The sequence below is a fragment of the Staurois parvus genome, unplaced genomic scaffold (genome assembly GCF_062004578.1).
Source record: "Staurois parvus isolate SC_StPar_1 unplaced genomic scaffold, SC_StPar_1.0 ptg001694l, whole genome shotgun sequence".
Lineage (NCBI taxonomy): Eukaryota > Metazoa > Chordata > Amphibia > Anura > Ranidae > Staurois > Staurois parvus.
In genome coordinates this window covers 197,012-224,893 of record NW_028319490.1, presented here as the reverse complement: position 1 = coordinate 224,893, position 27,882 = coordinate 197,012, and the positions used below count along the sequence as shown (strand labels likewise).

The following is a 27,882-nucleotide window of genomic DNA, read 5'->3' as shown; positions in this document are numbered from 1 at the left end:
ATGCAGTGCCCAATAGTGACTTGATGGTGTTTTGATATTCCTTTTCACTGATAGACGCAGACTTTCTCTAACTATTAGGGATTGTTGTTTTCCTACCTGAGCATGTCCTTTGAAGCTATAGGCTGGTTCTTGAATGTCCTCTCCATTGGGGTATAATAATAATAATAGTGCAGCGCTGACCTTAGCGCTGACTTAGCGCTGACCTTTACTGACATGTTTGTGAGAGTGTACCATCAAACTCAATCTCAGTATCCCCTTTTGTTATTGGGGTCCTCTATTTGAACCTGTAAGTGTATTAATATGTATGCATTATTATGTGTGCTATACCTGTAAATGTACGAGGTTTCATACTATATCATATGGTATTACTCTGTGTCTTTAGCAGCTACCTTCAGTCACACCACTGAAGAAGCCTCAGTGCAAAACACAACGAGACTTGGCACCCCCTCCTACAGATCGATATATGGTGTGATTTACAGTATTTACTACATCATTATGTAATAAGTTACACTAGGAGGGGTAGTGCACTCTGGGGGGTTGTGCTGCAAATGGCAAATATGATTCTTTGAGTCCTTTATGGACTTACCATTTTTTAGTGGAATGTTTTACCCCATTCAATTTAAATTTCAATATTTTTATTGAAAGATTTCAGTATAAAACGGGGTCCGATAAAACATGGTACAATAATACGGTTCACAGTCAAGTACAACAATACATTTTGTGTGAAATAAATTCCCCACCATTTGGCTGGGGGCATTATACACGTGAGTTGCATTGACCTGAGAGGTATGCTCGATGTGGTGTGAACCGTATATGGGTGAGCATGTTATATAAAGGGGGTAAGGAACAAGATTGGAAGGGTAAGGCGGGGAATGGGAGGAAAGAAGGGGGGGAGGGTGGGTTAAGCACCAGTCAAGGGTAAAGGGTCTTAGTACTATATACTTAATTTATCAGCATTTTACGGAACAGTTTGGGTTCTGTAGCCATTGAGACCATTGGTATTTGAACTTGTGATGGGAGGAATTGTTGAGGGCTGATCTTCTTTCCTTATCACATTGAAAATTAATATCTGTTACAAGTGAAGAGAGAGAGGGAATTGTGGGAGAGTTCCATAATTTAGTAAGGTTGGTCTTAGCAGCTGCTAATGTGTGGATAATAATAGTACGAGAGTCTCTAGGAATTTGTCAACTTCAATGTGGAGGAGTACAAGAGCAGGGTTTGGTGTTACTGGGGTTTCAGTTATTGTTGAGATCAATTGGAAAACGCTGTTCCAATAAGATCTGAGAGATTTACACATCCAGAGTATATGGAGAGTTGATCCTGTTTCTCCGCATTGTCTCCAGCAAACGGATGAGCATTGAGGGTAATATAAATAAAGTTTAGGGTGTTAGGTACCATTGGTGCAAGATTTTCATGTATGATTCCCAGTGGGAGCTACATCGGGATGCTTTATGAGTGATGTTGAAGGTTTTTCCCATGTGTGCGGTAGTATTGATTATGAGAGAAGTTTCTCCCAATTGGATAGAGAGGTAGTCTGTAGGGAAAATTGTGAGCTGGTTATGAATGTGTAGAAAGTTGAAATCCCTTTTCTCGGGTATTGTATTTTGTTAAGGAATTGATACGCAGTGGTAGGAATTTTCAAAAGATGTGGAACATTTACCTTTTGCAGGGAGTGAGCTATTCTTAGGTAGGTGAATACCCCATTCAATTTTAACTAATTTTGTAACAAAAGTTGATGATTTTTTTTTGAGTTGTTGTCTTTGTTCTGAGAGAAAGTGTCAGCACCGTGAAAATCCAAATCTTTTCTTGTTCATTTTTGGACAGGAATATTGTTCAGTTACTTCTCAGTTACTTTGCCCCGCAGTCAGGCACATAGACTCATTAACACATTTCTTTAATATCCAATAACATGTTCCTTTTTTTGACTGGTTTTTCATATACAGGGATTTGGTGGCTGAATTTACCAACTGGATCTGATATTATCTTCTATTAATGGGCAGAATTCACATGGCTCCTATGGGAGTAGAACTACATTTGTAAACCATGTTCATTGCACCTCCCCCCAAACTCCACCCCTCAGTGACATGTTTCACCCTCTGTCAGGGTTTTGTCATAGAAGAAAAAGATTTAGAGAGAAGTGGGGGCATTAATATGCTAAACAATTTCCCACAATTAACAATCATGAAGATACAGCATATTAATGATAACATTGTTCTTTAACATTGTTCCTTAAACAAGCCCATAATGATCCCTCGTCTTCCTCCAACTCCTCCATTATCATACCTCCCCTGTATAAGAAACCCTCCATAATAATAATGATCCTTGGCAGTATATTCAATAAAAACCTATTTAAAACACAATTATCCTTCAGATTCAATGGTGGAAGATGCAATTCATTATGTAGAACCTTTTTACATTTTCAGCCATTATTCAGCCAAAATTAGAGCACTCTACATTTTCATGGGAACAAGAAAGAGACAGAAAAAAAACTCCTTTGCCTCTGTGACTAAGCCCAGGCTCTAACTAGACTAGGAGACCTGCGATCTGTGCGCTGCATTCAAAATGCACTGATCTGCAATGGGTATAAATACAATGTTAACGACACCCCAAATGCAAGTCCCAAACACCGTACCTCTGCCTGCATCAAATTGTATGGTACAAAATGACCATGTGATCCCTTTGCCGCACATTTCCAAAATAAGTGCATACACAACTTTGGTGCGATGTGTTGCAGTTTGAGCCCATTCAAAATGAATAATCACACCTCACTGAATCGCAGGAATTTTCTGCAGTTCATGTGCGATTCGTATGCAATTCATAGTATGATCCTTGGCTAAGCCCTGAAACGGGGTGAAATGCATCAAGAGGAGCAGAGTTTGAGGGAAGATGCAATGAACATTATACACTAAAGTTTAATGAAAAGCAGGATTACCAGTCATGCAGCTTTTACTGTATCTGTATTGCTGGAGTGTTTCTGGGGAATAGATGGACCCCATTGTTGGATACATCTCTAACAGCTGGTGAGTGCAGCCAGGGCCAACCAGGAGTGATATAATTTCCCTGTGTTGTTTAATTCCCAGAGATAACTGGAGTAACCGGCCAACTAATCCATACATTCATCAACAGTGTGATGTCCATTTATTGGAATTTCTCCAAATATCATATAACCCTCTAATAGTTATTGTATGGCTATAGCTATGAGCTGAGAAGAGAAGGAAATTGTTACTGCAACCTGACAGCAGAGGGCATCACAGAGCCCAGTGGTTAAATGGTTAGCACTTCTGCCTGGCAGTGTTAGGGTCATTGGTTTGAATCCCAAACCATAGCACTACCTGCCTGGAGTTTGCATGTTCTCCCTATGCCTGCTTGGGTTTCCTCCCACCCTCCAAAGACATGCTTAACTGGATCCTGTCTAAATTGTATGTGTATGAATGTAAGGTAGGGACCTTAGATTGTACACTCCCTGAGGGTTAAAGACTGATGTGAATGTACAATATATATATGTAAAGTGCTGTGTAAATTGACAGCACTATATAAGCATGTGAATAAAATTAATTGTTGATGTTAAAATGGAGTTTCACTCACAAGGGAAGTTCTGCTTTATGTCTTTGTCCCCCGCTCCCCATTAAGGATTGGCACCTTGGTGGAGCAGGCACCCACTCCCACTTCAGCTGTGATTGCCTAGGCGATCGGAAGCGGAAGTTGTCCTCCTCCCCGTAGTCCTCTGGGATACGTGACAGGTCCCTGAAGACTACGAGGCCTTTCACAAAGCGCAGTGCTTCTTGCAACTGGGCACCCGGCTGTGAAGCCTCAAGCTGTCACAGCCAGGTACCCACACTGAAGATGCCGGGTAGAGAAGATAGCCAGGGAAAGCAACCATGGTGAGTACACCATTGGACCAAGGGACAGATAAGTGACTGTATTTTAAAAGTCAGCAGCTACAGCTTCCCTTAGCCACTGTATTATAGCTATTAGCTGTTACATTTTGGGGAATTTCAACTGTTACAACCAATGATAATAGAGCACTGTTTATAAGATTTATGGCCCTTTGCTGGCAGCCCTGTCTGTGACCTCAGAACTGGATGCCATGTAGTCATTGATCTCGTAATCATGGGATTTGATGGAAAAATCTAAACCACACCTGGATTCAATGTTCTTCATTGCCATCGGCTCTCGGGCCTTTACAACTTCTAGATTATACTCAGGACCAACTTACATTTCTGATCTCGGTGGTGTTCACCATTACTTTAAAGGTTGCCTTTATTCTTAGACAGACTCTTGATCCATCAATCACAATGTACCCTGTGGGAGAGGGTGGAGGAGAAGGTCCTTGTGCGGTATGAATGGTGGGTGGCACAGTGGTACGATGTGTGGTGTGGTGGTCGATCTTTTTTGGACAATTATAACACTGCGGAGTCGTTCTATTCTGCATAGTGGTCGGTCTTGGTGTGACGGCCTCAATGCCTCTGATGTAGTCTGCAATAAAAAGATGAGATGAAGACAGATGATTGACATCTCAATGACAGCTACAGGTGAAATGCTTTTTGGTGAATAAATCAACAATCAATAGATCTCTTTTCATGGACCATAAATGACAACAGCTTATCACTTGTAAAAGTACCAGATTTTTTAGACATTTTGGAGACTTTTATCATTTGCAACCAAATATTTGGCCAGAGCTTTATATTATGAATGGGTAGGGAAAGGTTGAACCCCTGTTTTTTTTTCTGTCCTAAATACAGATTCCACGTTAATTACTGCCCCAGAAAAAATGTCAGGAAGAGAGGAGAACTTTCTGCAAAATAGGACCGAATCTCTATTAGAGAGATGTCACCAGAACAAATGTCCCATTGGAAGATTTCTCCTATCTCAGTGACAGCTGTACAATTGTTGGGCTTCCCATCACTTTCTGTCCTTGTTTCAATGGACACCAGGACAAACTAAGAGGGAGAATCCTCCAGCAGGGGCACAGATAGCAATTAAAACTGGACAGACTATCAAATCTAAAGATTTATTTGCACTTACAGTTCTGTAATTGCTGGGTGACAACTGCAGTTATTTTTTTAACTGGCTGCCGACCAGCCACAGTACTTATACTGCGGCAGGGTGGCACTGCTGCAAAAAATCATGTATATATACATGATTTTGCATTTATGGGTAGGGGGAGTGTGCGAGGCGCACAACCTCCCTACCCACACCGCCGATCGCAGGTGTCCATCACCGGGTCCCGGCCGGTGATTACCCGTCGGAGCCTAGTGATTACCAGAAAACACCGACAGGGAGGAGAGCTGCATTCTTTACAATGCAGATGTCATCTCTGTCAGTTTGGGCACACTGATCAAGATGACTGAGCAGAGCCATCCCGATCAGTGTGCTTACAGTGAAGTACACACCTCCCGCTCCTAGTAAAACACTCCCATCACACCGCCATTTGTAGACTCTATAACTTTCACATAAACCAATTAATTTACACATATTGGGATTTTATTTTAGCAAAGACATGGAGCAGAATACATTTTGGCCTAAATTTATGACAAAATTAGATTTTTACATTTTTTTACTGGACATGTTTTATAGAAAAAAGTACAAAATATTGTTGTTTTCTCAAAATTGTCAGTTCTCTTTTTTTATAGTGCAAAAAATAAAAAACGCACAGGCGATCAAATACCACTGAAAGAAATCTTAATTTGTGGGAAAAAAAGATGTAAATTTAATTTGGGTGCAGCGTTGCATGACCGAGCAATTGTCAGTTAAAGTAACGCAGCACCGTAACACAAACCGCTTCTGTAATCGCTTCCTGACCACCCTATAGCAGAAATATATATACGTGATTCCCGCTCCTGTGGTTTTCATGCCCCTCCCAGATAGCGTAAGATTGCTCGTCGCTACACCAGTTATCACATTTAACCCCTTGATTGCCAGGAACACGCTCATACACAATAAACCTCCATTGCTAGTATAGTGTCTGAACGGATCAATATCTTTGATCAAATCAGCGCTATACTATATTAGTGTACCCAAAAATTCAGCATTAGCGGGATCAGTCCCGGCACCTGCCTGCACCTGCGTTTAGCCCCTACGCTTACCCCCCCTTCTCCCCCAGCAAGTGCAGTGTCAGTAGGTCACTGTCACTTGATACATTTCACACAAAACCGTAGTGTTAGCAGAATCAGCGCCCGAACTTCCTCCATTCACTGCCCAACCCAGAATTCAGGTGGAAACAGCAAATTTAACTACTCCTCTTGATTTTTTGGAGCTGTTTTTCACGGAAGATCTGTATGCATTGATTGTGGATCAAGGCGATTTATATGCACAACAAATTATCGCCGCCAACCCAAATTCAAACCTTGCCAGACCGTTCGCATGGAAACCCATAATGGTTTCCAAATTTAAATTTTTTTGGGGCCTAACCCTCAACATGGGCATTACTAAAAAAAATGAATTGCGGTTGTATTGGTCCACAGATCCGATTCCTCATATGTCCGTGTTCTCTGCTGCCATGGGCAGGCATAGATATGAGAGTATAATGTGTTCTATGCATTTCAACGACAATACACTCTGTCATCCTCGGGGTGACCCTGAATTTGAACGGCTCCACAAAATTCAGCCCCTCTTAAATCACCTTAACCAAAAATTTGCAGATGTCTATACTCCCCAGCATGGATGACCAGACTACATGGGGAGCAGTGGCAAGATAGATTGGGACTTGGTGTCATCCTTTTTACATATGGGGTACCACTTATACGTGGACATTTTTTAGTCAAGCGTGCCACTATTTAGACATTTGTACAATCTTGGAATTGGCGCATGTGGCACCGTGTGACCTAATGTGTGCCCACCATTAGAAGTGGGTGGATGCAGGGCGGTATATTCTAATGGTGGACATACCACACACTTTTTCTGGCAGATATTTCTTCTCTTTTTTTCACAGGCTGCATAAAAAAAAAACATAGCATATATACCCAACAAGGACCAGCGACGTACTGGTACATCATTGGACTTTCAATGGTTATACCAGGATAAGAAACCACTTTGTGTCGTATTCCAATAACAATATACATCCAAGACAATTGGTGCAAAACAATCAACTGAGTCCTGGTAAATTTTCTTAACATGATATTGGCAATCTCGCTAGTGCTGCATGCATATTTAAATACAGAGAGTCCTCAGAAGGAATCCTCAAAACAATCCGTGATCCTGTATTGTCTTCCATAGTATATTGCAAAAAAGATATACTGCAAAAAATAGTATAATGCAAAAAATAGTATAAAGTATAATCCACCAAATTGATATATTTATATTGTGCTCCTTCACCAGTTGTGCTGTCACCTGATGTATATGACCAAATCGTTAAGTGAGGTCATACAAGCTTGTGTCCTTTTAATTGGGCTCAGAATTGAACAGATAGATAAATCCCTCTATCCCAGATGGATGGATGAATGGAGTTTTTTCCTTTTCCAGAAGGGGGTCTCGCTGTTATCAAGAGATCTTTTCCTGAATGTGGATGGATGGATGGAGTTATCTCTCTTCCCACTAGGGGGTCTCTTAGCTCCTTTCCGACTTTCTCCTCCATATATAAGTGTTCCATGTAATTAAAAAGAAAATAGAGTGCCTTATCCTCTTTTTTTTAAAAGATTTATTAAATAAATATGGTGCACTCACATGTTTAACAAATAAACACCTCTGGTCCAAATTTGTTTGGTCTTTAGTATGTTTTACACACTTCCATATACTTGCTGTATGGTATGCCTTTAAGCGTCGTGACATCAGATCCCCTCCCCTACGCGTTACGCCACTGGGTCACGTGGCTTCATCAGGGGGAATTGATTTGACAGTACGGCGCTCATTGACTTATATAGAAATTACGGGCGCCATTTTTTGTAGCCCACATGGTGGCGGCCATGTTTTATACTAGCTGTGAATGGAGATGAAACTTTTCCCTGCAAAATGTCAAATCCAGCTGAACACTGTGATAGATCATCCACTTAACCATTACACTCCATTCCTTCACTAGTTGTTTTGGGAAAATTAATCCATCAATATAGATATATATTGAGCAACATGTGTAGTCTCTTTGGGCATCTGAATATCATTAGCCCTAAAGGGGTTTATCTATGTCCACAGATTGCATAGTATATTTGGGAAAAATATTAATTATATGGGGTACATCTAAAATGGGTATTTTAATAAACATTACTTAAAATATGAAAAATCATTACTTTAAAATTGTGAAAACAATTTTATACATAAAAATTACCCACTTAATGCCACATAACCAATATTACAAACATTACAAACTCTTAAACATCATGCTTATCATCATGAATGTCTCTGATTGCTTTATTAATTAAATACTATAGTTAGTACCTTCCGGTCATTATGAATTATTGTTGGATTTTAGACACATATAATACTTCTTTAGTGTCTTGAGGCGATTATGAATGAAAGAGCCGTTGAAATAAAAAATAAAGTGTGATTTTATTTTATCACACAATGGCTTAAAATAACAATGTAAAGCGTATCATGAACAGTTCCATGTAGATAAAACTAGAAATATCAAGTAGAAGTTTAAAGAAAAGTCACCATTATTGTCATGGCTGTCCTGGCCATGTGCTGTTCTGTCCTTCATGTGATCTTGTCCTCTGAGTCCGAGTTAGAAGACAGAAGTGACGTTAATGACTATGTCTTGTCTTGTAGCACCTGTTCCAGATTTTCAGAAAGTCCTTATCTATGTCTGTTTGAACAGCCGTGTGTGTGTGTGTGTGTCAAAGTGTCAGTGTTAGCGTGTGTGTGTGTGACCACCCTCAACTGTCCCTCATGGACCTTTTATGAAGCGAATAAGCGTCATACCTAGTGATCTTAATACCTTGTATGGAAATCAGTAATGCTAGGACAGCAATTTCATAGAAGGGAGTTACGCTATATATATGGAGATTTGATGGACAGGTACATATGCTGATGTACATAATACTGTAAGCTGATGATGTAACCTCAGCTATTCATATTTAAATGATAATATAACTTAAGAAAGTATCTTTACAACATATCAATATATAATCACTAATCTATATATGTATCAATATTATAAATTATACTAAATACACACAGATACTATTAAAAATACATTAAGTAATAGTAAATCTATAATGAGTCACTCCTAATACCCTTGACATTTACTAGAGACTTCTAACCAGCTATGCCTTAATATAGCCTTCAGCTGGTTTAGCTGGTCTCAGCTTAACTAACTCATATCTTTCGGTCTCAGCTAATTTTACTGAAGAATTAAATAATACCATTGGCTTAAGGCGAACATTCAAACATTTTAATATTAATTATGATTAGTCATAAAAACCAAATATTTTGCAAGCTTGCCATCAATATAAGTGCCGAATCATGAATTTGATTAATTAATTTCCTTCAGTTATCTACCTATATGCGTGTAATGGGATATACTACCTCTGCTTTCATACTATTATTATTTAATTCTCTAGTTAGTACTGTTCAGTCATTAGGAATTTTCTACCTATATGCTACCTCTACCCTCATATTATTATTTAAAATTAATATTTATAATCTGTTTTAAAATCCAAATACAATAAAATAAAATGAAAATTAAAAAAAAAAATTCCTAATTAAGCATACATCTAAATGTATAAAATATTATGTCTTATTCAACCCTTTATAAGAATTTGTTTCATTTATAGTACATCAGACCAATTTCTAGATTTATATATATATTAATTTAAAATCTAGAATCTTGTTGTTATTCTGCCCAAAGGTGGATGGTAATATCTACTACTACTTTGTAAAATATTTTTTTTATTTTATTTTTAGAATATTATCTCGAGGTTGAAACCCATATCTGATGTCACTTCTATTTGTTGTAGACATTAAAATTTACTACAGATGGATTATCTTTTAATAATTACTGATAAAACAGGAGAGGTCAAATTCTTTGTTTAGACCAATTGGAGCTAGACTCTTCATCTCATGAATCCATCTGAATTCAACTCTTCATCTCATGAATCCATCTTGATTCCTTTTTGCTTAATTCTCTTATTTTATTGTCCCCTCTCCAGTGACTGATGTTTTTCAATGCCCCAAAATTGTAACTGACTGGCATCCTTATTGTGTTATATATGGAACTGTTGAGATAGATGATAGTGCTTAAAGCCCCTATTTATATTATAGACATGTTCTTTTATTCTCTCTTTCAAGGCTCTATTGGTTCTCCCTATATATATGAGATTGCAAGGGCGCCTTATAGCATAAACTACTCCCTTAGTCTTACATGAAATAAATTGTTTATGTTATATTCCCTTCCTGTTTGAGGATTTTGAAAATTATATCTTCTTCTAGGGTTATTGATAACTCTACTACAACTGTAGCATCTCCCACATGTATAGAATCCTATTCCTTGAAAGAAACTCACATTCTCTGTGTGTGTAGGGGGCTCTATAACATTTTTCACTATTTTATCTCTCAGGTTAGGTGTCCTTTTGTAAACAAACTTAGGTTTTGACGGCATAATATTTTTGAGGTGTTTATCTAATTTTAATACACTCCAATGCTTTTGAATAATATTCTCCACTGATCTGTATTGTTTATTATATTGTAAAACAACTGGTAAATCAAACGTTCCCTTATTCTCTTGTGGTTTATCCATTATCAGATTAGTTCTATCACATTGTCTTACTACATGTCTGTCTTTTTCTAGCATGCCTGGTTTATATCCTTTATTCATGAACCTCTGTGCTAACATTGCACTTTGTTCCATATAGTCTTTGTCCCTTGTGCAGTTCCTTTTTATGCGCATAAACTGTCCTTTGGGGACATTAGTGAGGCAAGGCTTGTAATGGCAGCTTATAAACTTAAAAGTGAAATAACCAATAATAATAAATAATGTCCAAATCAAAAAATGTAAAAATAATACATTATAAAAAGAAGTAATTTCTCCCCAAACAAGTGATAAAAAAAATTTGTTGAAAAAACCAAATGTCCAAACCAAGATGATGCTTCCACCATTCACCAGTGAAAAAACCAATATCAGCCACACTCACCAGATAAAGGTGAGTAATACACCTTTTAGGATGTATAGGGATCCTAAGCCCCCTCTAAGCCACCTGGACTCCTTTCCACCATGTAGGACTTGGGAAAGATTTCTTCCACTGGCTCCTGCCTTATCCTCTCTCCAGACTCCACAGCAGTGCAAGGGAAAGAAATGTATAATAGTGTAATCCTGCTAATACTGATGTATTGCTAAAAAAGTATTGCCAGACCACTCACATTTGTCAGATGAATAAACAGCATATTTTTATTGCCTCCATAGGCTCACATAAAATCCAGTGTTTCCTCACAACCTGGTACAGCAAGGGATGACAGTATGCAATTCAAAAAGTTATCAAAATGGCCAGTTGGAACGCACTGCTCGGCGTGCGTTCCACTCACCAGATATGACACGGGAATGTCAGGACGGAAGTGCGTCAACGCATTTCGCCCCAACCACAGGGCGTTCTCAAGACACACTCCTCCAGTCTCAAGCCACTTAAATAGCAATGCAAACAACCCAGGAGGTAGAATTACCTGTCATCCCCTGCTCCTACCACGTGAGATTCCTTCACAGAAACAAATAACTAACATATCGATCTAATCATTAGCTCACCACAAAAGCTTTATACATATCTAGAGCTAACCAGATCACATCCCTAAATTACTAATGATATCTGAGATATACAATGAATGAAAAAACATCATAAAAATAAATGTAAAGATAATTATAAAATTACCAAATCCCTAATTATATATTGTCACGGACTGCCAGTGCCTTTCCCATCCCCCGCCATATCCCTCCACCCCTCCCTTCCCCCTGGCACATTCTGAAGTCTGCTGGGCCGGCCGTTGCCGAGGCAACCTAGCCGCGTCCCACTTGATTTTCAAAACTCTCGCACAGGAAGTAGCCTTTCTCTCACTGTTCCTGGCCATGCGGCTGGAACCATCTTGCTCCCAGAAAGATGCTGGGAGGCTCGGGTGAGGGGGACCGAGCATCCCCAGCCATCCCCCCTGCGCACTCTGCAGACCCTAAAAGGTCAGGACTGTAGCCCTCTACAATACCCCAGGGTTGGGAGTCTCCACAGCTCTGCATGAGCCTTCTCCTCAAAGGTCAGACCCCACAGCTGAGACCCTGCCAGTCTGTAAGCCTGTCTACTGAGCACCCTTGCGCCCTGTCTGCTGCTGAGTGCCCTGGGAGCTGCTGCTGAGGGAGCCTGCACACTGTCCGTGGCTGCATGTCCCTGGAAGCTGTCTGCTGCTGAGTGCCCTGGGAGCTGCTGCTGTCTGCTGATCACTGGTTGTCCCTAGAACACTGACCGCTGGTCGTCCCTGTCTGGAGCTGCCTGCCACTTAGGGTCTGCAAGCTGCTTACCGTGAGTGTCCTGAACTGTCCCCGCTGTGTGCACTGACCACCCGTGTCCTGAACTGTCCCTGTTGTGTGCACTGACCACCTGTGTTCTGAACCGTCCCCACTGTGTGCACCGACCACCCGTTTTCTGAACGGTCCCCGCTGTGTGCACCGACCACCCGTGTCCTGAACCGTCCCTGTTGTGCGCACTGACCACCTGTGTTCTGAACTGTCCCCGCTGTGTGCACCAACCACCCGTGTTCTGAACTTTCCCAGCTGTGTGCACCGACCACCGTGTCCTGAACTGTCCCTGCTGTGTGCACCGACCACCCATGTTCTGAACTGTCCCCGCTGTGTGCACCGACCACCCATGTTCTGAACTGTCCCCACTGTGTGCACCGACCACTCATGTCCTGAACTGTCTCCACTGTGTGTGCACTGATCACCTGTGTCCTGAACTGTGCCTGCTGTGTGCACTGACCACCTGTGTCCTGAACTGTGCCCGCTGTGTGCACCGACCACCCGTGTCCTGAACCGTCTCTGTTGTGCGCACTGGCCACCTGTGTCCTGAACTGTGCCTGCTGTGTGCACCGACCACCCGTGTTCTGAACTGTCCCCGGTGTGTGCACCGACCACTCGTGTCCGAACTGCCCCGGTGTGTGTGCACTGACCACCCGTGTCCTGATGGCATGCCCGGAGTATAGCTACCTGTGGTGCCCCTGAGTGCTTGAGCCATCGCTACCCAATGAGTCACCATGAACCCAATGACCCTAGAAAGCTGGGTGGGAGCTGTGCTGTGGCCAGTCTCCACAGCTAGAGTCCCGTTGAGTCCCCGAGGCCCCTGCCCAGTGGTAGGTTGCCGCCTGTTGCCCGAGGCCCCTGCTCAGTGGTAGGTTGCCGCCTGTTGCCCAAGCCCTGCCCAGGGGTAGGTTGCCACCTGTTGCCCGAGGCCCCTGCCCAGTGGTAGGTTACTGCCTGTTGCCCGAGGCCCCTGCCCAGTGGTAGGTTGCCGCCTGTTGCCCGAAGCCCCTGCCCAGTGGTAGGTTGCCGCCTGTTGCCCGAGTCTCCAATCCGCTGTCCAGTCATGGAGGGAGCTCGGCTGAGGCCCCAAGCCTAGGGGAGGAGATTGCCTGCCTGTCACTGAAGACCCCCCCGTGCCTGGAATCGTCCCTGGTTTGCGCACACATTTCCCTATTGAGTGTCTGTCAATTTGTTGCTTCAATAAAGTTTTGTGTGTTCCCCATCTTCTCCGTGTGCTCTGTCCTGCCTACGCTTCCGTTACATATATGAACACAAAAATTTTTTTATATATATATATATATATATATATACAATATCTAAACAAATGAGAAATAACAATAGAATATGAAGAATATAAAATATTATAAATAAGAATTAATTCGTGCATGCGTTTACACAATAAACGCATGCACAAATTAATTCTTATTAATTACGAGAGGACAACTATACAAAAAATATATTTTTAAAATTAAAATAAAAATAAATATATTAAAAATATAAAAATAAAGATTAAATAATAAAAAAAATAAAAAATAAAATAAAAATGAAAACATGCACAAAATTAAATGTAAATAAAAATAAATATAAAAATAAACAAAAATGAAAATTAAAAAATAACAATAAAATGAAAATAAAAATAAAATATATAAATTGTAAATACCATACCTCTCACATATATATACACACACATGAACACCCATAACCCTTGCACCTGGACAAAACTACCAATTAGACAAGAAACAGTTGATGTCAATTTCTGCGTTTAACCCTTTTGGGATCAATGTCCCCATCTGGTATATCCACTTGGTTTCATTTTGAGAAATATTCTTAACCATGTCCCCCCCTCTCCAGGGGACATCAATCCTATCTATACCAAAGAATTTTAGAGATGTCAGATCCCTATTATGAAAATCCTGAAGTGATGTGACAAGCTATGATACTTGTATCCTTTCCTTATGTTTCTAATGTGTTCCCCCAATCTCACTGAATGTTTCCTAGTGGTTCTACCTATATACTGGAGGGTACAAGAACACTCCAACATATAGGTGACATGGGAACTGTCACAAAAAATTAACTTCCTGATTTTATATGATGAACCATTGGCACATGACCTGAAACCATTATAATATCTCTTGTTATCACCTTTAAGATTCCTACATGCTACACACCTCCTACATTTAAAAAAAACCCTACCCTATCAAGGAAAGTCACGACTTTCCTAGGTGCATCAGGGACATTCTTCACTAGTTTAGACAAGTTAGGGCGTGGTGGGATGTTTTAACTCTTGAGAAGTATATTAAGGAAGGGATTGTACCTAGAAGATTAAGGTAGGATTTGGGTCCCAGTGATGGACTGATAGGGAAAGAGTTAGATGATGAATGGTTTTCCTTTTTTAATCATGTGGAAAAGAAACTAATGGAACTTATTGTCCAGAGGAGAAAAAGGAAACTAAAGCTTTTGGAGGATAAGATCCACACCTGAGAGATAAAATATCACCTTTTTGTGAGTCCAGTGAGTTTAAAGAAAGGGCTAAGCAGATTCAGGATTATGTTAAAAAGGTAGATGGGGATACACAAAAGAAAAAAATTAAATACTGCAGGGACATTCAGGATTATAAATCCAATAATGTTTATAAATGGCAAGAGGATGATAATAGGGGTACAAGCGTATCCAGAAACTCCTCTATAGAGGAGGGAATGATGGCCCTATACAAAAATCATCTCCATCCAAAAAGAAACAACAATTTAATAATTACTCCCATAACAAAAATTTTAACTCCTCCCCTATTGGGAAAAGTAGGGAGTATAGGGGGAACAATACACCTCTCTACAAAGTACCTACGAGTAATAGGTTTGAACCGTTAAGTAACTGGGGTACAACTTCTCCCCAAGACTATGGGTACCAGACAGAACGAGAGGATTTTCCAAGGGGAGGGTATGGAGGATCTCCCTGGAGAGGGGGAGGAGCAAAGGGATCATTTCGGAAGAGGGGGATCATATTATCCTCCCAGGAGGGGAAGGGGAGGATGGAGACCACCTGTGGTTCATCAAAACCCCTATTGGCGAGAAGGAGAAGGAGGGAAAGCAGAGGGGGCAGAGGAAAAAGAAAGAGGTGGACATAAATCGGGATTTTTTATTTGAGTAATTGTGTTTTAAATGATGAGGAAATGAGAGTTCTATCTCTGGGTTTGAAATTTGCATCGGAGAGAAAGCTTAAACTTGAAACGTGTATTGATTTACACAAATTTATCAGGAAACTGAATCTTAAAAAATATTGGAGTAATAGAATGAGTAAGGGTAGTGACAATGTTGGTCATATTAAGAAGGGGGAGAGGGATGAACCTTACCCAAATGTCAGTGATGATAGAGAGGAAGAGAGTAGGAGCTCCTCTTTACATACTAAATTACAAAACAAATCAGTATTTAACCCAAAAATAGGGAATAACTGCTGTGTTGACACTTTTAAAAAATTGGTAGAACACAATCTGGAGAAATTATCTATTCCAGGGATGAGAAGGAAACAGCATTTATTAAGGGGCCTTAAAAAGCTAGAAGAAAATAGGAATATTGTAATAAGGCCAGCTGATAAGGGGGGAGGGGTTGTGGTAATTAATAAAGAAGATTATTACACAGAGTTGAATAGATTAGTTGGTGATGTTAGTACATATGAGGTTTTAAGGGGTCACCCTACAAGAAAGTATAAAGCCCTATTATCAAAACATGTTAAAGAAGGAGAAAAGGAAGGAATATTAAATAAAAAAGAAGGTAAATATCTGGTACCTAAAGCCCCAAGAGTACCTGTTATTTACCAGTTGCCAAAAATCCACAAGAATTTAGAGAAACCCCCTGGAAGACCCATCATTAGTGGGATTGAATCTTTATTTTCTAGACTGGGCAAATATGTAGACAAGTTTTTGCAGTCCTTGGTCCCTATTTTTCCCTCATATTTGAGGGATAGTGGTGATTTGATTAGTTTACTAAGGGGTATTAGAGAAGAAGGTGATTGTGTCATGGCAAGTGTTGGCCCGCCCACCATTGCCAGGATGACCAGGAAGCATCCTGCATCGGTTTAAGAAGACCAATGCCGGGCTCCCCGATCATCCGTTCCGCTGCCAAGCCACCAAGGGAGCTCAGCTGAGGTGAGACCCTCGTGGCCACTCTGCAGAAGTCCCAGGATAAGGGGGAGAACTACGCTAGCTGCTGCTCTGCAAAAGCCCCAAGTTTGGGGGGGAGAACTACGCTAACTACCACTCTGCAAAAGCCCCAGGTTTGGGGGGAGACCTACGCCAGCGGCCACTCTTCACAAGCCCAGGTTTTGGGGGGAGAGATACGCCAGCTGCCCTCTGCAGTCACCCAGGATTATTACCCACAGACTACGCTACTCATACTCTGGGCAAGTACTTGCTGTCCTACTGCCCTGCTCTACACCCAAGAGTTCTGGCATATTGCTGCTGGAGAGTCAAGCCCGCTCCCTGCTGCCAGGACCATTTGCTGTGAGCTGAGAAGGGTCACCCCCTGGCTGATGTCAGCTGTGAACTCGGGTATCGCTGTCGGATCCGTGAGTGTATGCTTCCCTGTTTTATTCCCCTGAACTGTTCCTGTACTCCCTCCTCATTTCCATGTTTGGATTACAAGGAGGCATGCCCCCCTGGACATGGGATGCGCTCTCGAGAGCAGCTTCAGCCTGACGCAGCGGCCCAGAACATCCATGCAGGAGGTTTGCACCTCTCCTCGGAGAGGTGTGAACCTCACTGTGAGGAGGCTATCTTCTTCCCTCCGGCCTTGCTAGATGGGGAGAAGATAGTGACAGAGGGTGACAGGAGTCACACCTCTCATACTGCGTGGCTAGGCTTCAAAGAGCAGTGGCAGGATGAGAGGTGGAGGGGGGGTCATTTGAGTGGGTCAAGGGATGGGGGGAGAGAGGAGCAACAGGGTGAAAGGTAATTTTAGCACCTAAACCGTGACACATCTCATGAAATGACATCAGGGTTGTACTGAGCATTTTTTGGTGATTTAGACATCGGGTCCATTGGATATTGAATTTGTGATAGGTGGAAGTGTTAATTGCGGATAATTTTTCAATTTGACATTGAGTGTTAAGGTCTGTAATTAGTGAAGTGATTGAGGGGGTATTGTTTGTGTTCCATAATCTAGTGATATTAATTTTGGTGGCAAAGAGTATGTGGGTGATAATTGTTCAGGAGTGGGGAGGGAGTTTCTCGATTACGATGTGTAGGAGTGCTAATGAGGGGTTCGGGGCTATTGAAATTTTGTTTATTTTGGATATTAATTGAAAAGTAGTATTCCAAAAAGGATCAAAGTGACTTGCATGACCACAGAATATGTAGTGTTGAGCCTGGCTCACCACATTGGCTCCAGCATGTAGGAGATTGTTTCGGGTAGTAGATGGAGAGTTTGACCGGGGTCAGGTACCACTGGTGGAGTATTTTTAGATATGACTAGAGATGAGCGAATCGAACATGACGAAGTGGAATTCGTTCCGAAGATTTGGAAAAATTCTATTCGCGACGAATCCGAAGATTAGCAAACTTCGGATGCACGAATCAAATTTTCCCAAAAATGGCGGCGACATGTGTGGCGACGGAGAAAATGGACAGAGAAGATGGGGCGGGGATCTCTGGGAAGGCGCGCAGACAAGGCGCGCTGACCCATAATGCATTCATGACATGTGATTGCATTAGCCAATCAGCAGCCAGCCAGCACTGTGTAATGGTGGAGCTATAAATCGCGGCCATCTTAGAATTCTCCATTAGCCTCTGGTCATTCAAGAGAGACAGACCTGTGTGTATTAAGGGACAGAGTTAGGGCCACAGAGACTTTAGGGCCACAGAATCGTTACTCAGGGACACAGAATCGTTACTCAGGGACACAGAATCGTTACTCAGGGACACAGAATCGTTACTTAGGGCCACAGCTATCAAAGAATCGAAAATTTAAAGTGACATACACCCTTTTTTTTTTGGTGGCTGTCGTGCACAGTTGGTGCTGCAGTTTGCCGATTGTGCAAAATAAACTGACTTTCTGCTTCACAACCACTATTGTACGTTCAAAGAGTTAAATCCATTTACACGCCGGCTGGCGGTAATATTTTTTGGGTGATTAGTGCATTCCAGTGACAGAAACGTACAGTTTCCAGCCAACGGCAAGCTGCAATTGACCGATTGTGTACAATAAACTGACTTTCTGCTTCACAACCACTATTGTACGTTCAAAGAGTTAAATCCATTTACACGCCGGGTGGCGGTAATATTTTTTGGGTGATTAGTGCATTCCAGTGACCTAAACGTACAGTTTCCAGCCAACGGCAAGCTGCAATTGACCGATTGTGCTAAATAAACTGACTTTCTGCTTCACAACCACTATTGTACGTTCAAAGAGTTAAATCCGGTTTTATTTTTGGGGTGCTTATTGAATTAAAGAGTATGTCAGACAACATGCAGAGGAGTGGCAGAGGAGGCAATGTTTCAGGAGCGAGCAGACGTGGCAGCAGAGGAAGGGGTCGAGGCAGCACTAGTGGCAGCCAGAGGCCAGTGCTCCCGGTGTCATCCAGCGGTCGTGTCTCCACCGACAACCCTGCCATCATCGATTGGTTGACTCGGTCGTCTTCCTCTTCCCAGGTCACCTCTGACACCTACAGCCAACGGTCGGTGGGTACGTCAGACACAACCGTTAGTTGGCATGGCCCGGGAGCAAGCCCACTGAAATCACGTGTCCTCGACCTGCCCCTGTCCTTTGGTGTTCCCTCACCAAGCGAAGTATCGCATGCTGTGGGCTCAGCCCCACTGTACAGTGAGGAAGAGCTAACAGAGGGCGGTCAGGAATGGGGGGAGACATCCGCCTCTTCAGCAGCCAGGCAAAGAAGTACTGGCGAGGAGAGTGGCTCGGTAGCCGGTCTAGAGACAGGTCTGTCTCCTGACCCACATGCAGCCGAGGGGGCTAGTAGTGACGCGGAGACCCTAATTGATGATGATGAGGCTGATCGCACTTGGCAGCCTCGTCGTCATCAGGCTATTGATTCCGCATCATCAGGAGAAGAGGGTGCCAGCTTGCCAGCGAGCAAAACAGTCGGTGGGTTGCCCAGGAGGCAGCAGGGTCGCAGCAGTGTCAGTGGAGCCAAACGGCCACGGAGTAGAGCACCAGCTCCACTGCAGCCTACCACCACGGCCAGTAGTGGTGCCGGTGTGCACGGAGGAAGTAGCAGTCAGCCAGTGAGGAGTAGCGGGGGCAAAGTTTCCTACTCGGCGGTGTGGCAATTTTTCGTCAAGCCGCCCGAGGAAGTAAACGTAGCCGTATGTCGACTATGTGGCCAGAAAGTCAAGCGTGGCCAGGGGGCCAATGTTGGGACTACAGCGTTGCGTCAGCATATGCAGCGTCGCCATTCAGTGGCCTGGGAAAACCGTGATAAAGATACGGCGGTTCTGCCTGCCCCAGACCCCGCTCCATCACCCGCTCCGTTACTTGCTCCATCACCCGACGTCAATCGCCCTCTATCAGCCAGTCAAGGCTCCAACACCTCTGCTGAGGGGAGTTGTCGCTCGTTGGCATCTTCCGCTCGTTCAGATGCTCCTTCTCCTGCTACTCCTCTTCACGGATTCCGTCAGCAGTCTTTCTTGGAATCCGTTTCCAAGAGACAACAGTTTGCGAGCACGCACCCGACGGTGCAGAAGCTGAACGTCCTCCTGTCCAAGTTGCTGGTGCTGCAGTCCCTCCCTTTCCAAGTGGTGGACTCAGCACCTTTCCGAGAAATGATGGCTTGTGCCGAGCCGCGGTGGAGAGTGCCAAGCCGGCATTTCTTCGCCAAAAAGGCAGTGCCAGCCCTGCATTCACATGTAGAAGTGATGGTGGGACAGTCTTTGAGCATGTCGGTCTCTGCCAAAGTGCACGGCAGCGCCGACGTGTGGAGCTGTAACTACAGTCAGGGACAGTACAGTACATGCCGGATCGCCACTCAGCCATTGGACTCTTGATAGTCGTCTCCCCACACTGCTGCTGGGGGGACTTTTTAACCTAGGCCTGTGTATGGCCTTCAATTGAAGCTGCCTCCGCTCCGCCACTCTGCCATTGGACTCTTGATAGTCGTCTCCCCACGCTGCTGCTGGGGGGACTTTTTAACATAGGCCTCTGTATGGCCTTTAATTGAAGCTGCTTACGCTCCGCCACTCTGCCATGGGCCTCTTGGGTATCCCAGAAGCTGCTCAGCGGGTCAGGGCAATAAAGCTCCCGGTTCGCAGGTTGTTCCGTCTTATGGATGGAAGTACGACGGTATATGATCTTCTTCGCACCCACGGCATCACCTCATAGAATCTCTGCATTGCATTTGCAATCACAACGCTGACTTCCCGGATCGCCACTCAGCCATTGGACTCTTGATAGTCGTCTCCCCACACTGCTGCTGGGGGGACTTTTTAACCTAGGCCTGTGTATGGCCTTCAATTGAAGCTGCTTCCGCTCCGCCACTCTGCCATTGGACTCTTGATAGTCGTCTCCCCACGCTGCTGCTGGGGGGACTTTTTAACATAGGCCTCTGTATGGCCTTTAATTGAAGCTGCATACGCTTCGCCACTCTGCCATGGGCCCCTGTACCGCCTCCTCTTGCTGCTGCCAGGTCCAGAGTGTGTCATGGGTCCCTGTACGGCCTCCCATTGCTGCTGACTTCATCGCCAGACTCTGCCATGTGCCACTTTCAGGTCTCCTTACACTGTTGGTGGGTTCCATTTTGTGATAGGGTGCTGTATGGCCTTCCATTGCTGCTGCCTCCACCGCCACCCTGCGCCATGTGCCTCTGTCGTCTGCTCACGCTGCTGACGGCTTCCGCTTTTTAACCGAGGCCTGTGTTTGGCTTCCGAATACTGCTGCATCCACCGCCACCCTGCGCCATGTGTCTCTGTCGTCTGCTCACGCTGCTGACGGCTTCCGCTTTTTAACCTAGGCCTGTGTATGGCTTCAGAATAATGCTGCCTACACCACCACCCTGTGCCATGTGCCTCTGTCGTCTGCTCACGCTGCTGCCAGGTCCATACTGATTCATGGCCCCCTGTACCGGCTCCTCATGAACGTGGTTCAGCGGGTTTGCATCACTTAATGGCAAATCGTTGACAAACGCTGGGACGTTCAGTGTTGTGTGCATTAAGCCAGACACCAAAGGGCAGCACAGACCTGTTATTACTCGCTCAAGCATGGCTGAACAAAACCAGTCTCTACCACAAATTGGACCCAGACCTGCCCAGGGTCTCGTAAGTAGATTGCACGGAGGAGTAGAGTTCGTTATTGGAATTAACTGTGAGGGACTTTTAAACCTAGGCCTGTGTATGGCCTTCAATTGAAGCTGCTTCTGCTCCGCCACTCTGCCATTGGACTCTTGATAGTCGTCTCCCCACGCTGCTGCTGGGGGGACTTTTTAACATAGGCCTCTGTATGGCCTTCAATTTTAGCTGCTTACGCTCCGCCACTCTGCCATGGGCCCCTGTACCGCCTCCTCATGCTGCTGCCAGGCCCGCAATCTGCCATGGGCCCCCGTACCGACTCCTCATGCTGCTGCCAGGCCCGTAATCTGTCATGGGCCCCTGTACCGCCTCCTCATGCTGCTGCTAGGTCCAGAGTGTGTCATGGGTCCCTGTACGGCCTCCCATTGCTGCTGTCTCCATCGCCACACTCTGCCATGTGCCACTTTCAGGTCTCCTCACACTGCTGGTGGGTTCCATTTTGTCATAGGGTGCTGTATGGCCTCCCATTGCTGCTGCCTCCACCGCCACACTGTGGCTCCACACTCTGGTTTTGGCCCCGTGACTGCCCAAATGAGTGAAGTGTGCGGTGATTCTAAGATCGACGGCACTCATCTGCATGTCATACTGACTGACAGTATTATTTCTCTTCCCCAGCAGACTCCAAGGGCATTTAAATTAAAGGTACAGTGTTCTGCACTAATATAAAGGCTCTCTGAAGCCTAGAAACACCCTTTTTATAAGTTAAATTTGCAGCAAATATATTCGGCTCGAAGCAAATTTATTCGGCGAATTCGGCGAATCAGCCGAACCGAATTTTTGAATAATTCGCTCATCTCTAGATATGACTCCCAGTGGGAGCTTCATCGGCTAGCTTAATAGGTAATGTTGAAGGAATGTTCCCAACATTTTAAAGTTATTTGGTCTGATAGGATTTTTTCCCAATTGGTTAGGGAAGTTTTTTGTAGAGTGAATTGTAAGTTTGAGGTATGTATAGAAGGTGGATATACCCATACCTGGGTATTGAGGTTTGGTGAAGGAGAGGTAGGCTGTAATTGGTATCATAGTGTTGTGGGGTAGGCTAGTTTTTTGTAGACAATGACCGGTTCTTAGGTATGTGAAATTTTCAGTTGTAGGGATATTGTATTTGGATTGGATAGTTTGGAAGGGGCATAAAGATTGATTGGTAAAGAAGTCAGTTAAGTTGGTTATTCCTTGTTTAGTCCATTGGGATAGGTCTAATGAGGGAATGAGAAGGTGTAGTATATTGGTTGGGGTAGGTATATGTTTAACATCTTTGAATTTAGTGGATAGGAGGTCTCACCAAGCTTGTAGGGAGGCTAGAATACATGGATGTTTTAGTTGGGGTTCTATTCGTTTGGATGGTGGGGTCAAAAATATATTTTGGGGTTTAAGTGGTTTTAAAACGTTGGGTTTCCATTAGGGACCAAATTTTTCCTTCGATGGGTTCCACCAGAAATATAGTTGGTCTAAAAGAGTAGCTGTGTAGCAAGACTTGAGGTGTGGGAGTCCTGCACCTCCTTTAGTTGTAGGTTGTATTAGAAGATTGGTGGTACATCTTGGTTCTTTTGAGTTCCATAGGAACTTTGTGAGGATTATTTGTAGGTTAGAGAAGAATGAATTAGGGATTGGTATGGGTAGTGTGCGAAATATGTACAAGATTTTGGGTAAAATATACATTTTTAGAGTCGCTACTCAACCTAGTTTGGAGAGTTCTGCGGTGCGTAAAGAGTTTAGTTCTCGGGGGTAGCTTCAAGCAAGGTTTTGTGATTTGCTGTGTATAGTTGATCTGTCGCCGGTGTGAGTCTGATTCCTAAATAAGGGATGCTGTTTGTTTCCCATAAAAATGGGAATTGTTTGGATAGTTGGGTTTGAAGATGGGTAGAGATATGAAGGTTAAGTATGGAAGATTTGGGTTCATTAATTTTGTAGTATGAAACTGTCGAATATGTATGTAGATGTGAGTGAATCATTTGGAGGGATTTTTTTGGGTTGGTCACCATTAATATTATATCGTCTGCAAATATGCTGATTTTGTGTTCCATGTTAAGATGTGTGATTCCTGTAAATGTTCGGTCCGCTCTGAGTTTGGATGCTAGGGGTTCAATAAGGAGTGTAAATATTATCGGGGAGAGTGGGCAGCCTTGTCTTGTACCGTTTGAGATGTCAAAGGGATCAGATAATGTGCCATCTGTCAGCACTCTAGTAGATGGCTGTGAATATAATGACAAGATGGTGTTCAGCATCCAACCTGTGATGCCGAATTTTTGAAGTGTGAGTTGCGTGAATTGCCAATGTATCCGGTCAAACTTTTTCTCTGCATCCAAAGATAGGAGCAAGGAGGGGGTCTTAGTACTTTCTAAATTGTGTAAGAGGGATATAATTCTGGTAGCATTGGGTGCTTGGCGACCTGGGATGAAACCTACTTGATCCGGGTGTATTAGGGTGGGTAGGTAGGGGAGAATTATTCGGGATATGATTTTCACATATAGTTTTATGTCGGTATTGAGTAACGAAACTGGCCTGTAGTTTTGGATGAGTTGGGGATCTTTACCTGGTTTTGGTATAGTCGTTCTGATAGATTGCAACATGTTTTTAGGGAATGAACCTGTGGTGACAGCGTGATTGAAGAGTTTGGTCAGGTGTGGTAATAGTTCCGTGGAGAGGTGTTTATAGTATTCATTATTGTAACCGTCATTTCCTGGTGATTTTTTAATTGGGAGTGTTTTAATGGTCGTTTCTATTTCTTTAGGTGATATTGGAGTAGAAATAAAGTCAAGTTGGTCTGAGGATAGTTGAGGGAGATTGGTCGTTTGAAGAAATTGATGTATGGATGTGTTTGTTGGTTGAATGGCGTCAGGGTCATTTTTAAGGTTTTATAGATTTTGGTAGTATGCTGCAAAGGTGTTCGCTATGTCTGGCGGGTTTGTGTTTAGGGTATTTGTAGATGGCTGTTTAATTGAGGCAATTTTGGATTTCAGCCATTTTTGTTTTATCAGTTTGGCTAGCAGGGAACTGGCTTTGTTACCTAGGGAATAGAATTTCCCTCTAATTTTTTGGAATATTAGATCACGCAGAGATTTTTGGGTCTTGAGATTTTTTGTTTCTTTCCTTATTTGTTTTGATTGATGTTAGGAGATTATCTATTTGTTGGATTCGGTTTTTATTGATGCAAGCATTTAGTTGTATCAGAATACCTCTCATGAATGCTTTATAAGTTGACCATAGAGTGGTTATAGATATATCAGGAGTATCGTTGAATTCAAAGAATGTTCTGTGTGCGTCTATTATTTGTTGTTTTATAGTCTTGGTTTTTCAGCAGGAACATGTTCAGTCACCATAAACGGGATGTTGACGAATGTTGTTTGTTGTCGAGAGAGATTGTGATCAGTGCGTGGTCTGACCAGGTAATAGTACCAATCTTGGATGAGGTGACGTGTTGTAGAGTCCATTTATCAGTGATGAAGAAGTCGATTCTAGAGTAGGATGAGTGGGGTGGAAAATAGTAGGTATAGTCCTTTTCTGTACTATGTTGGCATCTCCAGATGTCATAGAGATTGTTGGAATGAAGAAATTGGTTGAAGGACTGTTTTGAAGATATTTTGTTGGATGAGGAGTCCAGAAGAGGATTACCGATAATGTTAAAGTCTCCACCGATGAGTAGTCTACCTTTTCTGTGTTGATTTATGATGGAGTTAAGTTTGTTGAAGAATTGGAGTTGATTGGTGTTAGGACCATAGACATTCACCAATGTATATATAGAATCATTGATTTTGCACATCAATATGTGGTAGCGACCTTCTGGGTCTGCCGTTGCTGAAATAAATTGGAACTTCAGGGAGTCTCTGAAGTTCCAATTTATTTGGAATAAACATTACAACCATTATGGTTGTAATGACGCCGTTTTTCTTTTTAGGGTTCGTTGCCATATACATTGTGGAGAACTAAGGAATGTTGAATTTAGGGATTTTGGATGAGGCGAAGTGGGTCTCTTGTAGGAATACGATGTCGGGTTGAATGGTGCGGACACAATGGTGTGGGAAGCAGGGACCTTTTGAAGGGGGAGTTGAGACCTCAGACATTTAGCAAAGTTATAGTAATCATTTTGTTGGTTGTAGATGGTTTGAATTCCGTAGCTGTGGTGATTCAGATGCTGTGGAGAGAAGTGGTTTTCCGCATGGCGGAGGTGATGGACCGTCGGGTGTGCAGCTTTGTGAGCCTGTATTTGTTATTTTTGTGGATTGAGTGTTCAATTGTGTGGAGGGGGTTGTTGAGAGGGGCCATTCTAGCGACTGATGACTGGTAGTTTGGGGTAATAACAAGGGTAAAAACAGGGGTAAAAAAAGACTTGCAAACAATGCAAGTAACATGTGTAGCAGTATCTGCTATTGTGTAAAGTGGAGGCATGAGAAAGCATGACTCTTTCGAGAGCTCATGCTTGAGACAAACTTGAACGATCAGGATCCGATTGCCAGCTTGTGTGTTAGAGAGTGGTGTCCTGGGAATTGGGAGTGAAGGTAATATGCTTGAGTGGAGGCTATGACCATTCTGCTTCCATCTGTTGCGGCCAGTTGGATGCTGGTTGATGGGAATCTGCTGGTATAATGCTCCACGATTTCAATAGTTTGATGCCTGCTTCTAGGGATTTGATAGCAAAAAATCGGCCTTGGTATTTGATATTTAGTTTCGTAGGGAAGCCCCATTGATATGCGATGTTGTGATTCCGTAATGCTTTAGTTATGCTGATGAGCTTCTTATGGTTGAAGAGTGTGGCTTTGAACAAGTCTGCGAACAATTTGATGTTTGCTTGGGCTGGAGGAATGGAGGTCGAATTTCTGGCTGCAATAATTTTTTCCTTCACGTGGTAAAAATGTATGCGCACCAATATGTCTCTGGGGACCTTCGCAGGTAGAAATGACGGTTTGGGGATTCGATGTGCTCAATCTATAGCCAATTCTACATCAGTGAGGGTGGGGATGAGATTTTTCCTATATTGTTGTATAAATGGGTCTATGGCGTCTATGGTGATGGATTCTGGGATCCCACGGAATTTAATATTGTTTTGCCTGGAGCGATCTTCTAGGTCTGCCAGTCTGAACTTGATTTGTTTGATGTCTGTTGCATGGTCTGTGTGTGCGCACATCTATTAGATCGTTATGTGTGGTACACATTTTCCCTAGTTTGTTCTCTATATGGCGGATGCATTTTTCTTGATTTTTGACCGTATTTGAAATTTGGAGCCGTCAGGTCATTATATAGTGTTTGTCGCAGGGAAAGGAGCATGTTCTTCATGGAAATCACCGTGATAGGTTGGTCAGAAGCAGGATAGGATTCAACTAAAGATAGAGCATTAGCAGATAGGATAGTAGTTGAAAGAGAATGTTGAGGTCTGTCAGGGAGTGATCCTGTGTCCAGCCTGGGTCTGGATTTTGTCGGGCTGCTGGTTGTGGTTGATGGGTGGGGGGAGAGGACTCACCAGGATCTCCTGGGTAGAGCGATCCCTTCAGCCTGGGGTCCAGATGGTATGCAGCCTGGTGGTCTGTATTCTCCCCTTGCTGCTGTTGCTGGGCAGACGAGCCGTTCTGCAGGGGGCCGGCGCCATCTTGGCTGCAAGGGGCGAGTGCTGGGAAGAAGCTGGTCATTTTTGATGGATGACCCAGCACTTTCCTCCTGCGGGTCATAGCCTGTTCAGATGGCGAGGGGTTAATGGCTCTGATGAGCTGTTTATTTTTCCCTGGGGCCGTAGTGTGCCAAGGTCAGGCTGGCGGGCGGACGGAGCTCTCTTCAGTGAGCTTCCATCCCCGGAGCCGGCCGCGCATGCACCTCGCATGCACAGTTTTAAAGTATGTCCTGTTTGGTATCGCTTTACTTGGCATAAGATCATCTTTTATATTTTACCAAATCATTGGCCAATATATTGTGTTTTTGTGCATTAAAAGTAAAAAAAGTTTATTTTTTGCAAAAATAATCTGCATGAGTACTATGTGACATAAAAAATTTCAGCACCCACCATTTTATTCGCTACGGTGTCTGATTTAATAAATATATAATGTTTGGGGGTTCAAAGTAATTTCCTATAAAAAAAAATGATTTTTTTTCACGGGAACAAAGTGTCAGAAAAGGCTTGGTCTTCAGGTGGTTAGAAGAGTGAGTGATGTGTGGCGTAAACTTCTAATGCTGGGCAAAAAATGCCCCCACACCC

At 43.3% G+C, this 27,882-nt stretch overlaps 1 pseudogene; it reads right to left on the bottom strand.

The window, feature by feature from the left end:
* The window catches only part of LOC149434719 (uncharacterized), a 257,774-nt pseudogene extending 230,452 nt beyond the window's left edge, over positions 1-27,322 (bottom strand).
* Positions 27,323-27,882: the final 560 nt, after the last annotated feature.